At 33.8% G+C, this 17,446-nt stretch overlaps 1 long non-coding RNA gene and 1 pseudogene across 2 annotated transcripts; one reads left to right on the top strand and one right to left on the bottom strand.

Annotated features, from left to right (window-relative positions):
• Window positions 1-2,773: 2,773 nt before the first annotated feature.
• Window positions 2,774-3,595, bottom strand: LOC147556513 (uncharacterized). The gene is made up of 3 exons (XR_015234809.1): window positions 3,570-3,595; window positions 3,421-3,480; window positions 2,774-2,859 (listed from the first exon to the last, which is right to left on the bottom strand). It is a non-coding gene; the product is annotated as an uncharacterized LOC147556513 (long non-coding RNA).
• An 11,896-nt stretch (window positions 3,596-15,491) lies between these two features.
• Window positions 15,492-16,351, top strand: LOC147556512 (protein GLUTAMINE DUMPER 1 pseudogene; annotated as a pseudogene). Its single transcript, XR_015234854.1, has one exon. The product of XR_015234854.1 is annotated as a protein GLUTAMINE DUMPER 1 pseudogene (transcript).
• The last annotated feature ends 1,095 nt before the right edge of the window (window positions 16,352-17,446 follow it).

The following is a 17,446-nucleotide window of genomic DNA, read 5'->3' as shown; positions in this document are numbered from 1 at the left end:
CACTCGGATTATGGAAGATGCTTGAGTTCCTGAAATGATAAATCATAAACCAATTTTAATACAAGAGCTTCCAGCGAACATTACATGGGTAGGTGACTTGATTGACAAAGATACAAACAAGTGGAATATCTATGTCCTACAACAATACTTCAAGCAGGATTCTATCGCAGCTATTACTAACCTCTCCATACCAACAACATATGAGAGAGAGAAATTGATATGGAAGAATACTGATAAAGGTAATTTTACAACAAAATCTTACTATTCAACCATCAAAATGAGACCGATCTTATCAACTGAAATTTCAGACTTCTTATGGTCGAAGCTATGGAAAAAGACCCTGATGGAACCTAAAATCCAGTTATTCATATGGAAGATAGTGCATAATGGCATAGCTACGTTATCTAATATTGGGATTAGGTTACCAAATGTTAGTCAGATTTGTCAAATGTGTTCAACAGATGAGATTAAAACCTCTTATCATTTATTTGGGACATGCTCAAAGTTTAGGTCACTTCTTTCACAGATTCAAGACCCTGATCTTTTATATCTGAATGTGAACTATATCGAAAATCTTAAACATCTATTGAACAAAGGAGATGAATCAAAGGAAACATGGTACAAATACACTTATCTTCTTTGGAATTGGTGGAAAGGTCGTAATGAGTTGCATTTCAGAGCTTCAAATGTAGATTTGGAAAGAATTTGGAGGACTACTACCTTGGATTTAAGACAAACCCATTATTACTTGTTCGTTCTCATTTCTCTTCAGTTTTGCAGGCACATATTTGGGAACCACCGAGCTCAGGAAGAATTAAAATAAATGTGGATGGTGCGTATAGAAGCAATGGAGCTGCAACAGCCGCAGTGGCAAGAGATTGGAGGGGAGAAATAGTTGATTCATTAATAGTAGCTTTTTCGCCAGTTTCTCCATTATATAGTGAACTCAAGGGTTTTGGTCTAGGGTTATGCTTGGCTGAGAAGATGGGACTTTATAGTTTCGATCTAGAAGGGGACTCTCTATCAATGGTTAACCTAATTTTGGACGGTCAGGATGCTTGCTCGTGGAGGCTAATGCATGATCCTGATAATCTACGTGGCGAAATGGGAAGGTGATCCGTGTCTATAACCCACTGTTATAGAGAAGCCAATTCGGTCCCTCACGAGTTGGCAAATTCGACTTTAAACCAAGTTTTGCAATTTTAATCATTTTAGTCCCTGTAATTTTATTATGCTCATGTAAACTTTCTATCCTTGTGATGGTTTTATTTATGCAATTCGGCTTTCTCTCAAAAAAAAATTACCCTTGGATCTTTACTTTACTAATCAACAACTCATTGGATCATCTGTTCATTTGTTCATTCTCATTGGATTCCAACTTGCAAACTAATATTTAAAAAGCTGTGGCCATTAATAGTCGTGGCAACACCTCATGTTTGTCTCTCTGTACTAATATTTAAAAATATCTCTAACATTCACTACAAAACAGACGACCTTTAACTACGGACAGTAGTCGTAACAAAAGATATTTTTCTACGGCCTTCGTCTCGTAACTGATATTGCCGTCACAAAAGGTTTCAACAACGAACTTTTTGCTACGATATTCTTCCATAGCTACTAGTTTAAACATTTGCTAAGGATTTTTCGGCTCAAAATTGATATTACCGTCACAAAATGTTTTAGTAACGAATTTTTTGCTACGATATTTTTCTGTAGCTACTAGTTTAAACCTTTTGCTATAGATTTTAGCATAACTAAATGTTCAGAAGAAATTGATCGTTGGTTGTTTATTTATGATGGAATTGGTCGTAGCAAAAAGGCATGTATTTAAAAAAAAAGTTAAATTTTGTATTTTAATATCCTAATACCTGTTCCCATTCATTAATCGTGAACATGTTCAACCTATATTCGTTCGTATAAATATATATATATATATATATATATATATATATTGTTATCCATGTGTTTTTAGTAAAATCACATGTATATCTATTATAATTAGATTTGATGTGTTTTGTAAAAGATTGAAAAAAATCCATGTGTTTTCAATGAAAGTTTTCTTCTAGGCTATATAATCAATGTGTTCAGATTAGAGATTCATCAATTTTAGCGGATGTTGGATTTTGGATTTAAATATGAACTTTATGTTGCTCTCTGTTTCGGTTTATAAGACCTAAAATTTATAGACGGCCTTATAGTTTTCTTCAAACGAGTTAGATATAAATTAAAAAGTAAACAAACTCCACCTGATTTTGCATCTCATTTTTGGTATAGTTAATATTTTTTTTATCTCTTATGTTATGTTGGTCTTTCACCATGGGAAACACAATAAGAGGAAGCTATTGGTTTGATTCTTCAATGTCGATGAAGTCTCAGAGAGATTATGAAAAGAAAAGGAGAAGTTGTTCATTTTGGTACTTTTGTATCGATTATTACATTTCAATTTATATAATCTTTCTCATTTTTCAACGAATTTATTACAAGATTGTTGATTTATCTTTGATACTTTTATATTGATACTTGGTAATATATGTTTATGACAACTTCGTGTTCATTTTGATTTTTTCAATAATTTCGTTGAATGTGATTGATATAACTGTCCGTGCCCTTGGGCACGGGCCATACCCTAGTATACAACTAAACCGAATATATAATAACATACCGATGATCTTTTTCATCAATTCATTCATTAAAAATCCTTCGTGTACATATATCAAAGTAAGAATCCATCAAACTAAGTTAACCAAAATATGATATCGAGTAAACAATCTAAACTAACTAGTGTCTATATATCTAAGAGTTCAACATACTATATTAACAAAAAGAATCTCGTGTAGGGGTTCACTTTTCCAAATTTTCCTGTAACAAGAGATATAAAATATCATTAGAATCCCATGAGAAACAATGGTACTTCGATAAAATCCACAATATCATCACATTTTTCAATCAAATGTAACATTCACGATTCAAACATGCTAATAAACAATGTATAAAACTATTTACAAATCCTTGAGTGCGATATCCTAGCCACTCGTTACAAGATTCACTGAAAATCATCTAAATTTAAGCAACCTAAAAAGGAATAAATGACTGTGGAAAGTTAAAACGGGTGGACATTAGAACATACCTTATGATAAAAAGTGAAAGCCAGTTGAAGTTTAATAAATGAGTAACCATCTAAATACCAATTGAAGTATTATGCTCAAGAGTTGCAGACAAAAGCTACTATAACAATCGTAGCTATATCGAACTGTGGAATAATGTTATAATCAGTCTTATTTGTCAAAAAGAATAAATTAGATACTTACACTGGAAGTCCAATCAAGATAATAAACTACCCAAATGTTATTCTAATAAGTGTCCAACCATCTTCACACTGAAAAATTACTTTCTAAAATTTCAAGATAATAAGTGGCTTACCTCGTGTAACAAAAGCTCCACAACAAGCATCTGATCACTAATGCTACTTCCCAGTATGATCTGCAAGTCGATAAATAAAATACTTCAAAAACCATAGAAACAAAAACTTAAGCAGATACAAAGTAATGAACAGATAAAAATAATACTACATTGATCCCTTGGCAGCTTCAGTATGTATGGCAGGAAACATTGATAGCTCAATGGGTGGAAGTTCCTTCATCTGACTGCTCACGCCATTTAATACCTCATTTGTAAATGTAACAAATAAATAATGAACATAATGGTAGTATGGTCTAGAGGAAGTGAGCAAAACTGCAACTGTGGGTTTTTATGAGCATTGCAAATGTGCTCAGTAACAAAATCAAAATGCAAAAATGAACATAATGAGATCTGAAATTTTTCTTCACTGGAAAAGGGAAACCTCGTGGACTTCAACTGAATTTATTAAAGAAAGTCAGCAAGATTGAAGTTCTCACCATATATAAGAGCACCTTGTGATCTCTTGAAAGCTCGCTAATTCTGTAGCATATTCTGGGTCGCGCCATGGTATAATTGTTTATGGAGAAATAGAAAAGTGCACCACAATAGCTAAGGGATAAGCAACGTTAACATATTTCCAACATCCAAACATTAGATTACCTTCTTGCCTTCGGTAATTCTCGGTCGATCCCAAATGAGATATTAAATAGGAATAACTTCGAAAAGTGTTATTGACGTCGACTTTGTGTGTTGATGAATTCAAGCTTTATGCCTATAACAACAACTTAATATTGCTAATCATTTTTAGCTTAATGACATAAAAAACCAAAGCAAAGGCTACTATTTAAGCAAAACATAATCGAATAATGCATAATTGGAAGGAATTCGAGTGAACAGTTTAATACATCAGACGTATGAAATGCAGTTACTATTTATGTATTAGCTAAACTAAGTCTTAAAAGATAAATTTTCAATAACCATTTCAGTATACTAACAAGACTCAATGGGTTAAATGACAAGTCTAGTACTCGTAAAACTTTTGCTTCCATTAACTGTGGAGGAATTGGACCAGAAAACTGATTTTGTGAAAGACCAAGATGTAAAAGATTCTTAAGCTTACCAAAACTTGCTGGAATTTTACCCGAAAATTTGTGGTCTGGTAAGTAGAAATCTTATAAACTTGTAAGTTCAGCAACACTAGAAGGCAACTCTCCCATTAACTTATTGTCATCCACTAACAGTCTTTCGAACTTACGAAGATTTCCAAACGATGTCGGTAAACTACCGTTTATCTCATTACTATGTAAAAAAACATATCCTACAAGATGAATCAGATTAGAAGTTCGAACTAGGAATATAACCTGAGAGATTATTTCAATCCCACAGTGGTGTTCGGAACGAACCCAAAAATCTTCTTCTTAGAGTCGTCTAAATTAGTTTGGTTCTTGAGAGAACTGATTAAAGTTGGGATAATGCTAGTAACACTATTTGAATGTAAATCCAGAGAAGTCAAAAAACCAGTTTTCCAATTGTTGATGGATATTCACCTGAGAGATTATTTTCAGATAGAAAATTAACCCTAGAAAATTAGCTATAGTAAACATAGATCAACAAATATAAAACCTTAACAAATTGTACTTCAAGATTAATAAGTCAAAATTTGGCCTTCTTTTACACTAGGCATCCAAAACTTTTGGCGCACTTTTTTGGTGCCAAATGTAAATAATATCAGCTACCTGTTTTGATCTACTAGCTACGGATTATCCGTAGCAAATGCCCACCAGTTGTTATGCAGTGCAATCCGTAGCTAAAAGACATTTTCTAGTTTTGGAAAACATTGTGCTTGGGAAGCATCTGACACAGACTCATGTGTAACAAGTGCATGTAAAGTGCGTTGCTGTTGGTCGACATTTTCTACGAATACATAATATCCATAGCAAATGGTTAATTATAGCTACGATACTCCTAGTTCGTAATAAAAGGGGCGTATCTAAAACCCGCCCGTTTTGTAGTGATTTTTTTTCTTTTCAGTGAGATAACTGTAGTAATGCACCATTCTATTAACTCACATCAGCACACAATAGACAAAAGTCAACTTTAATATCTACTTAATCTTTATTTCTTAGTAATTAAAATCTTAACACAAGAAAAGGGTATATACCCCTTTTTTGTTTCTTTAATTTAACCTAGTGGGGTTTCTACTATAACATGATTATTTGGCCCCTTCTCTTTTATTTCTATATTTTAATACTGCTAACATATATTTAGGGAATAAGATATTAAGATCATATCTTCCTAAAGTAAGAGGGTTTTATATGTATTATCCAAACATAATATATAATATATAATAAAAAAACAAATCTAATCTAAAAAAGTTGATATATGCAGAGAGGGAACGAAATGAGAAATTTGGTCAAAACTGCATATAATTTTTTTTGTGAAACTGGATCAGTTAATTTATTAGTCTTTAATTCCTCAGGTATTTTTTTAAATGCAACAGTTTCCAACATCTTGCGCCAATTTTGCAATACCATGAAATAGTTTTACAACACCTTACAATAGCTATGCAAAAAATATTAGATTTTTTTAACTAATCAAATACAAATTTTTTATCTAAAAAAATACAAATTTTGGATTTTTAACTAAAAAAAAAATATAACTTGTCATTTTAAAAGTTTATAATTGGGTTTCCTAGAACAAAATTTACCATGGAGGTTCTGGACAAAAATCTTATATGGATCGTTGTGATTAGTGCTTCTAATGATTCTAATCCACTTAAGTGCAAATCACTTAAACTGCCTAAGATTTCTTATATGGATTGTATTTGTAATATATATATATATATATATATATATATATATATATATATATATATATGTATGTATAAAAGAGAGAAATGGTGGGTCATTTGATGGGAACCAGGTAGTGTTGGAATCTTGTGTCACAACACACTAATACTTTAAACATTACTTCCTAGAGAAAGTGAAGAGAGTGGGAAAAGAAATTGGGTTGAGCACTTGTTCCCTACTTGGGTGGAACAATGACATAATTGTTCTTTCTAATCTCCATCTATCAGGGCTTTCTACTACCTTTATATACACACAAATGAAATTAAAATGAAAATGATATCAAATATTGATATATAAACACAAACAAATACTCATGAGAGGGTCCCTCCGATCAACCATCGTTGTCTTCTTCTGCTTCATCATCTTCTCCTTCATCATTACGGGCATGCTGAAATGTCATAATCCGGAGAAAGAAAGAGAGATAAAAGAAAAGTTTGCATCCACTAGGTAGGGTTGGTCGTCATAGTAATTCTTCTTAAGGACCACTTGTGGCATATTTCGTATCGGTGTGTTGAATTCTATCTTTTTCTTAAGCTAAGTTGAGATAAAAATCCTTTCAGAATAAACCCTTTCCTATTAGGGCTTAGGTTGTTAACGGATAGCTTGAAATGAACAATGACTTAGAGTAACCCTCTCAAGACTTTATCGAGCAACAATGCCATTGACATCACAAACTTACAACAAAAATTGGATTGCACAGCTTCACTTTCTTCGTTGGTGTGCCCGGAACCCACGAGAGCCATCTATTCTTGAAATCTCAAGGTATCGCGCTAGTATCATTAACTACTTAGGTGTACGAAGTATAAATAGATATCCTGCAGTGGGAAAACACAACATCAGACACACAATGTTAACAACGACGTGCCCTAGAAGCTTAAATTGTTATAGAGACACATGGAATCAACGTGTGTGAGAAATAGGGAATGGATTAAGCCGAGTATGTCTAGACGTCAAGTGGTATGATTCTGTCTAAACTGGTCAGGCCTAATCCTCTACATCAAATAAATAGGGTTATTTTCCGTACAAGTCGTCGACCTGTAGGACACATTGACATCCCAAGAGCTTGTGTACTCCAAGAGGGATTAACACGATAATGAAGAAGGAATGAAATGTCACATTTGAGGGTTTCTTTTGCTCAATAAGATTATAGAAGAGCAAGTGCATTAGACTGATATAAAAGCAAAAGCAGGAAAACATTTAGGGAGAGTAGTGAGTAATATGGGTTTTCATGAAAAGTGAAATAATCCTGAAACAATCAAAGCCAGTCGAGGCCCCATCTATGTGAGGAATATAATGTGGTATAAAAAAACAAGAATGTACTCGATATCGAAAATGAAACATCATAATAAATCATGTTTTACACATATGTTTGGTCGGGAATATACATCTGATCTTATCTCCAAGTCGCATCCGATCAAGAATTGTCGCAGTTATATCTTCCGCTAGTGTTCTCCACTTCACTTCACTTCACATTTAGCGAAGATAACCTTGTCGGAATATACGACTCCAGGATGCAGAGTGTTTTGTAATTTTGACAAGGTTTTGATTGTCGAGACAATACGAGAAATTTACCGTTGTGTTCCTCTCATCAAGGCTTGAATTTCAAGCTATATTTTGCTCAAAACCGATTCAATATGAATAAGAAATTTAAGTTCAAAGTTTGGGTATAAACATGGAAAGTAGAAACCAACAAGATAATCCCAGAGAAGGGTCAAGGGTTTTTTTTTTTGAGAAATCGACTACCTTCTATGTTAGTCGTTACAAGGCATTGATACATCACGAAGATGTGATAAGCACGATAACCGCCTAAGTTAAACCATGAAAGAGGCCTCAAGCCCAACAAGATGAAAGAGGCCTAAGCCCGACAAATTTATTACATAATTTATACTAATAATAACCCAAATACAATATTCCTCGGATTCGCACTTCCGGTGGATCGAACATGGGACCTCTGGATTGCAGAGTAATGCACTAACCAACTGGGCTACCAGTTGTTAGCAAGGGTCAAGGGTTTATAATAACTTGCTTTCTCATAATAAAGGGTGAATGGAGCAATGACCCAACTCTTCCACGCAAACTGCACCCACATAGAAGGGGCGTTTTAGGATGCTTTAGTGGCGCACAGGAAGCTTTAGTGGCGCACTTCGCACCCGACGGAATTCAGAAAAAAGAAAGATTTAGGGAGCAGAAGCGTAAGTAAAGTTAAACCAAAACGATTAATAAGAAAACTAATGAAACTAAGGGTTTTTCATTCATGATATAAGAAATAGGTTGCTAAAAGCACTCGACTGTCGGCTTATTAGTTTGACTAGGGCCAATAAACATTGACCCAACCTATATTTGGAAATAATTTCATGGAAATAAAAGAGTTCCATGGAAAGTCTTCCACGGAGTTTATTCGGAAATAAGAGTTCTTTCGTTTGGTAGTCATTTATTATTTTGTGGAACTACGAACTCTTTTATTTGGTTGACAACTAACTTTTAAGAATATACTGTAATATTCAGTTAAGAGTTTTTATTTACTCTATGTATTCAAAATGACATTGTACCCTTATGTTGCCAAAATTACATTTTCATACTTATGCTGTCCAAATTACATTTTTACTTTATGTCTTTAAAATTATATTTTTACCCTTATGTTGTAAAATTATTTAACCTTAAGTCACTTTGCTAACTTAAGAATAAGAATGTCAAGTTGTTAATAAAATAAGATAAAAATGTAAATTTGACAACGTATAGATAAAAAGGGATTTTATTAATATAAAGGGTAAACATGGCATCTTAATATAAAAGTGTAGACACACCATTTTCACAAGATAAAGGTAAGAACACCATTCAGACCACATAAGGGTAAAAATGTCTTTTTGGTATTGTACGAGGGTAAAAATGTCTTTGACAAAATAAGGGTAAAATGTTAATTTGATATTATAAAAGTGTAAAAATGTAATTTTTGCTATACAAAGCCAAAACGTCATTTTGACAACTTGGTAAACATGTCATTTGGTAAGAAGGACAAAAATGTCATTTGTCCAATGTAAAAATAAAATTGTATTTTGCTAAATTTTATGGGTAATATGTCATTCTGAATATATATAGAGATAAATATTCGGTCTCAAATATTCAAATATATTAAAATATTTTTATTTTGATTTTTGACTTTCCACTGAAGCTAATTCCTATGGAGGAGCAAAGAATTAAAAGTGGGTTACTTCAAGAAAATAAATTCTCTAGGGAATTAAAGCCATGAAATTATACTTTGTACTAAACGATGGAAATACATATTTCCGTGGAAGTTCTTTTATTTTCATGGAAATAGGAGATATCAAACACACCCTAAGTGTTTTTTTTATCTTTCTTCCATAACTTAGAAATAATCAACAAGAGTTCTTCCCAACCAATTTTCAACAGAAAAAATCTCTAATAAAATATATAAACATTCTTTTGCCCATTATTTGATGTTTGAAAGTGTTGTGTATAAAGATCATCATGTGTTTGCTAGAAAAATCGAGTAAATATAAATTTTTTTTTTTAAATTTTCTAGGTGTTAATAGAGTCAGCCCGCTTATATCACAAAAGCCAAGTACCTTTAGCGTTGCCCAGAAGAAAATCTTGGTGGATTCTAGGCAGAAATTCAATGTGAACTCCCAGGTTGGAACGTAAGTGTGTATCAAACAATGGGTTAATTTCGTTTGGGTCCCCAATTTATGACCAACTCACTGTTTTGGTCCCAATAAGTGTCAGGCAGTTCGATTTAGCATTGAAAGACCAATTTTTTTCCAGAAGTACCCTTTGGGCCCAAAATGGAATTATTTCTTAAAAAATGTTAAAAGCATAAATGCCACGTAACATCTTCTTTGTCTCTCGTTTTCTTCTTTCTTCCTTTCTCTCTCTCTCTCTTCTTCTATCCCTACTATCTCTCCTTTCTCTCTTTCTAAAACCTCCGGAAAAAGGGTTCCTTACGCCAGAGGTCTGCTCCAACAGACCTTCGAAGGTCTATTGCAGCTCTGTTCCACTTCACCATATCTCTCCTCCAGCTTCACCTCACCTTTCTTCTCCGGTGAAAGGTTGCGGGCCGGAATAAAAATTCTTGCCGATCACCTTTAGCCTAAAAAATAATAAATTTCTTCCTTTCTCTCTCTTCTGCTTCTTTTTTTCTCTTTCTTCTTATTTCCTTCTCTTTCTTCTTCTTTCTTTCTGTTTCTTCTTCTCTCCCTTATATCTCTCATTGCTCTCTCTAAAACCTCTGGCAAAGGGTTCTCTTCGCCAGAGGACTGCTCTAACAGACCTTTGAAGGTCTGTCGCAGATCTGCTCTAATGGACCTTCGAAGATCTGTTGGTGCAGACCTCCGGCAAAGGGAACCCCATCGCTGGAGGTTTTACAGAGAGAAATGAGAGATATAAGGAGAGAAGAAGAACAGAGAAAAAATAAGAAGAAAGAGAAAGAAATAAGAAGAAGAGGGAGAAGGAAGAAGAACTTTTTCTTTTTTCAGGTTAAAGCTGGTCGATCGGAATTTTAATTCGGGCCGGCGACCTTTCACCGAAGAAGAAAGGTGAGGTGAAGAGGAGGAGATGTGATGGAGGAGAGATATGTTGAAGTGGAAGAGAAAGAAAGAGTTGATGTGGCATTTATGCTTGAGAAATACTTCTATTTTGGCTCCTAAGGGTATTTCTGGAAAAAATTTGGTCATTCGGAGTGAAATCGAGCTGTCAGGTACTTATGGAGGCTAAAATGATGAGTTGGTAACAAATTGGAGACGAAATGGAATTAACCCTATATAAATATTCCTTCTATTAACAAGTAATATCTTGATGCAGGTGCATCATATCTAAAAAAACACTAAAAATAAAAAATCTCTAGCCCCGTTCAAATTATAATTTTAAATACTCCCTCTGTCCCAAATTAAGAGTCCCATATTGGTAATCCAATTTATTTTCATAGTTTTTCTTCTTCCAAGTTTACCCTTATTTATTTGATAACTTTTGTTAGAGTAATTCAAGGATTATCAATCAAATTTGACCATTAGTAATTTAAAGTAACTATATTAATCTCAAAAAAAGAATTTGTTGATTGGAAAAATCAATTTTTGTATTGAAAAGTGTCAAATGTCTTAATTAGCTTAATTAATGTACCATGTATGGAAATATTAAAGAAAGGGTATTCATGGAAAAATAAGGGATTTTATGTGATATGTTAGGAATGAGACTCTTAATTTGAGACATCCCAAAAATGAATAGTGGACTCTTACTTTGGGACAGAGAGAGTATCAGTTTTCACTGAGCAAATACATTTCAAAACTTCACGTTTGTGACGATGGAAGTATCCAACTCATATCTCTTAAGATGTTATCTAAATATTGAAAGCAACAGAGGTAGAGAAAATTAAGTTTAGGCAATCCTAAAACTGTATTCAAATAACCTTGTGTTCTAAGAGAACATATTTAAAAGAACCGTTGAAGAAAAAGACTAATGCAGAACAATAAATGTTATCCACCTACCCGAAAAACCTTTAGTGGTTGCGAAAATTTTAGATTGTTATTTACACCAATGAAACCCCAATTTCCTACTAAACTTTTCACTCACCTAAATTATTAAGAAATGATGAAACCTCATGTCCCTTTCTGGCTTTCTTCTATGAATTCTATGTCTCAAATCATTGTATTCTCAATTACTTAAACTATAAGAATTTTAGCAACACAAAGTAGAAGCACTTTATAATAGAAATACTTGTAATTTCAAAAAAAAAAAATATAGAAATACTTGTTACCAATGAAATAACTGATTTATAAGATTAAATTAGTTTGACAATATAATCTTTTTTTTTCATTTTCTCTTTTTAGAAAGGTACATTTTTTTTATCAAGCTAATATGCCAATGGAAGTAGAACGAGTTCAACTAGCCGATCCTACTAGGCCATTATAGTGAGGGTTGGTAACTTGGTATTACAAGCGTGAAAGTTGGAACCTGTTCGTGTATGTGTCTATGATCCTCTTGATGCTTCTTTGAATGTCTCGGCTAATGGTCTTTGGAGGTGCTAAACTCTCACTTTCTCTCGGTCATCTACGCTTTGCATATGATTGATGAACCTTACCCTCCAATGAATTTATGTATGAATTCCATTCTTATATGTTCATTCAGTAATTTGATAAAAATTACGTCAAAATTGATTTTATAGTCAAAATTGATTTTATAGAATGCTCGATAGTCCAGTAATAGTGTAAACCACTAGACATGTATCGAGTGAGTGACCAACCAAAGAATTCTTATGCTATATATATATATATATATATATATATATATATATATATTCTAGAAAATATCGACTGCCTTTAGAGTTTTTTTTTTTGAAGAATCATTGCACTAACATATTTCGTAATTTTACTTAATAAGACATAGATATTTTTTTTTTCAGATAAGACATAAATACATCAAAAAGGTAGAATAAGCACACAGCTGGGCAACTGTTGGGTTATAAGTCCATGTGCATAGACTTGATGAACTTTATTGGTTCTTTCTCATTCTTGTAGGAGGAATCAGAATTGAGATAATTCCTCTAATCAAGTCAGGGGAATTGATGAATTTCTGATAATGGGGAACTGATAATGTTCTAATTGATTTTGAGAGGTTTCTGAATCCTATACTTCTTTTTATATATTCTTCTACGTAAAATTGTCAATAAAGTAGCTAAAACTCTAAACTGTAAACCGGTTTTGGTGGAGTTCTGACACAAAACCAGTTTACTAGAACTGGTTTTTAGGATAACAAGTACTACAAAGAACTTGGAATTGAAACTGATAATGGAATCCAATTCCTACCTTTAATGAAACACTTGACAGTTGACACTATAACCTTATTCCTTTGGATCATTTGGTTGATCTTAGTCCATGTCTTCATTTCAAAGAAAATTGGAGTATCTTACCAGATAAATATAGTTTGGATAAAAAAAAAAAGGGGTTATTTCCCTAATAGCCCCCAACTTTGTGACTGGTTTCCTGCCTAGCCCCTCCTCTATTTTGTAAAAAATACCCAGATGGCCCCCTTTTTCAGATTCCGTTATAACATCGTTAACTAATCATCACCCCTCTCTCATCCAACTCATCGCCTCTCTCTGTCACCTCATCTTCTCGCCACCTTATCATCTTTCCCAGCGAAGGCGACCTTCAAACATTAAAAATAAAAAGAATTTTTTTTAACAACCCTCCCCCTCTCTAGATTTGGTTCACCGGATCTAGAAAGAGAGAGAGAGAGAGAGTAGAGTTTTAATTTTTTTTAATGTTTAAAGTGTAGGGTTACATATGTATCTAATACACTATCTAGTGTTTATTGCGGAATCTCGAACATCTATATGTTAACACTAGACATTCAGGATCGATATTTACATGACTAATCAATGAACTAGAATGGAAAGAAGATTACCTTACCTTAATCGCTTTCCCACGAACAAAATTCCGACTAGATTCGGAAGATCAAGAACTCGAATTGTAGTTCCTCTACTTGAGACACCGAGTATATGACTTGAACTCCCTCCTTCGAGTCAGCTAGGACCTTCTTGAAGGTTGAGATGAAGAACACTTTCTTCTTGACTAGATAACCGAGAAAACTCCCTTTTCTCTTTCTTGCTTTTTCTCTCTTGAAAAGCTCTCTTAACTTTACTCTTGATTGCATTCATAATTATGTCTAATGAGGTCTATTTATAGGGAACATAGTGTAGGAGTTTGTCCCAAACTAGGATTCCTAAAATATCTCACTTAAGACATATCCTTAGAAGTCCCACATAAAACCAAATTAGGGCTTATGATGTGGCCGGCCACTATAGCCCATTATGGGCTTTGTGGCCGGCCCACTTAAGGGTCTAGCCGGCCATGTGCTGGCCGACCCCTTTCTAAGGTCAGCCATCACATGGCCAGCCCCTTTATGGGCACTCCCGGGCGTCCCTTTTAGCCCGGTTTATGTATACTTGTCCGGACTCTTCCGAACACTAAATAATTGATCTAATCCACTTATTTGCCACTTTATATCTAGTCAATCTCTCTCCGTTCAAACCATCACTCTTATGTGTAACCTTTGTAGGATCCGGTCTATGTTAGCCGCGGATTACCGAAGTCATCTGACGATCGTAGTTGGCTTCTAGCTAAGCATTACGACCCCTAATTCGACCGGACTAATGATCTTCCGCATAAGGTCATTATGATCCTATTCGTCAAATCGTACGCATTTCCATCTTGTTCAAAGGACATTCCCGTAGAAGGATACCGTTCCTTCGGACCGAGGGAATATATCTTTCATGAAGGTTGCCGGCCGGAAATTGGCCGGTCGGCGACCTTCACCAGGGAAGATGATGAGGTGGCGAGAAGATGAGGTGACAGAGGGAGGTGATGATTAGTTAACGGTGTCATAACGGAATCTAAAAAAGGGGGTCATCTGAGTATTTCTGACAAAGTATGGGGGCTAGGCAGGAAACCGGTCACAAAGTTGGGGGCTATTAGGAAATAGCCCTAAAAAAATTTACAAAAAGTATACTCAGTCCACCTTGTGGGACTCCCACTTGAACCGCATGTGAGAGAAACCCTTGTTTCTCTCTCCTCTCACATGTCCAGTCACTTGGAGAGAGAAACCCTTGTTTCTCTCTCCTCTCACATGTCCAGTCACTTGGAGGAAGAAACTCTTGTTTCTCTCACATGCGGCCCAAGTGGGAGTCTCAAGAGGCGGATTGTGTAGCCCTGTTGAAAAAATATACTGTAATTAATTTTGGAAGAGTAATATATGGACACAGACCAAAACGAAGTCACTTGGCTAAAAAATAATCAATAATTAAATTTGTCCAAACTTTGAAAAAAAAAAAGAATTTGTATGGAGCTCATGACCACTAGAAGGGCAAATCTCTTTAAAAAATTAACCTAAAAATAATTTGCCAAGGCCCTAGCATCATTACCCAATTCTAATAATGATTTTACTATAGCCTTAGATATGAATCAAATAGTATCTCATTTGGATAAGTTTTGCAAAATTAAAACCCTAATAAAGAAAAAGTTAGAATATTATAACAAATCAAACAAATACCCAATCCCACTAGTAAGAGAATTTCTGTTTTTTTTACTTTGATAGTACCCCACTTTCACTACCAAAATTTAAAGAAAATTTCTCTAAGTGACCACATTAATAACCATTTTCTCTCTCTTGTCTTCTCTACTTTTTTCTACATTCTTATTATAAATACCCATCAACCCATTTCTCATTTTCATCACCAAACAACAATTAAACATCTTTCATTTCTATTCCTTTCTCTCACTTAAAGAAAATAAAATATCTTCATATCTCTCTCTTTCTCATTTCTTTATCTCTCCAAAATACAAATATGAGAAGTGGTGGAACAATTAAAGTATCTGCAGCAATAGCTGCAATGGCACCTTTACAACACTCTTCATCACAACATTCACCATGGCATTCACCAGTTCCTTACCTCTTTGGAGGTTTAGCAGCCATGTTAGGTCTAATAGCTTTTGCTCTTTTGATTCTTGCTTGTTCATATTGGAAACTTTCAGGTAACTTAGAAAACAGAGAAGGTGGTGATAGTGAATCAAGAGATCTTGAAAATGGAGATGGTCAAAAATCAATTCAAGACATTAAAGTTACTCCTTGTGTTTATGAAGAAAAAATTGTAGTGATTATGGCTGGTGATGAAAAACCAAGATTCTTAGCTACTCCAATTTTAACAAAAAAGTCTACTTTTGAAGATCAGAGTAACAATAAATCTGTCAATAATACTAAAGAGGTTGATGAGAAATTTCTTGAAAAAGTTGAACAATCAAAACAAGAAGGTAGTACTGATGATCATCATCAACAAGAACTTGAAGACAATCAAAATCAAAATAGAGATAACTACCCAAGAAACCAAGATACCCATGAACAAATTTGATGAAGATCTTTTTCTTCTTATTATTTTTTTACTCTTGGTTTTGTAGCTACTAAGATCAAGAGATATAGAGAGGGTAGTAGATATTGAGGTAATTTTAGTGAGGTTTTTAATTAGGTGGGTGGTTATTATGATTAGATGTTTTAGAGAAACAAGTTTATTAAAAATATAAATTCAATTCCAAATTTTCAAATTTTTGTCCAAAAACAACCCATTTCATTTATATGAAAGGGATAACTAGTTCACTAGCTTTTATCTTGAAATGCTATGAAAACAAGAAAAACCTCAAGGATTCGAGCATAAAACTTATATGGATTGTCGTGATTCGTATTTCTCATGATTCTAATCAACTAAACAACAAATCACAACATATAATTTATGTACTGAATTTGTCTAATTTTCTTATTTCTTAGTATTATTACGTTGTTTTAGGTAACATTGATTATGTAAAACATTCTTCTTCTTATCTACCAAATATCAACGACTGTTTTTAAAGTTACATTTCTTGAGTAAATAAAATTTCGTTTGCCTGGACTTCTGAATCGATTGGACGTATAAATTTTATTACACCGTACAATATTAGATGTGAAGCTAAAGCTAGTGATAACCAGTGTCTAATTGGGAAAAGATCTATTAACAAGCCAAGCACTAGAGTATAGCAAAGTAATTAATAATGATAGGTGGTGTCTATAGGTATACTTTATACAAACTTTTGATGAAGCTTTGCTTCTTTCTCCTTTTGTGAAAATATTAAAAACAACAAAATCCTATAATGGAAGGAAAATGAATTTGGGGACTCTTTTGGGATACTCCCAAGTGTACTCCCCCTCACAGAACAAGGTCACTTTGGTGTTTTCACTCTGACAAAAACTGCGAAAAGACCAAAATGACTTTGTCACTGTGAGGGGAGTACACTTGGGAGTATCCCCAGGAATTCCCCCTATCATCATTGGAAAAGGAAGATAGTTAATCATGGTTAATTTTACCAAAGACCTTACCATTACTAAATAGTACTTACAACTTATGTACCCCCTCGATAGGCTCCAGGGACGGATCCAGGATTTTCACTTAGGGGGTGCGGATTTATCTATTTAAATAATTTTTTTTTTTGCAACACAGTAATTAACAAAACATTTATATTCATTAATTATATCAATACATCAACGATTACAAACGTAATTGACCTCTATGAGAGTTCATATTTTGAAATGTTCGCATAATCGATTCATTGTCAATTTCAATAATTGTTTTTTTCAATAAAGACTACTAAACTACACGGATCACTCGT

This window comes from Eschscholzia californica, unplaced genomic scaffold, assembly GCF_041429995.1.
Source record: "Eschscholzia californica isolate CP2 unplaced genomic scaffold, dmEscCali1.0.p SCAF_2, whole genome shotgun sequence".
Lineage (NCBI taxonomy): Eukaryota > Viridiplantae > Streptophyta > Magnoliopsida > Ranunculales > Papaveraceae > Eschscholzia > Eschscholzia californica.
This window is presented reverse-complemented; position numbering and strand designations above follow the sequence as displayed.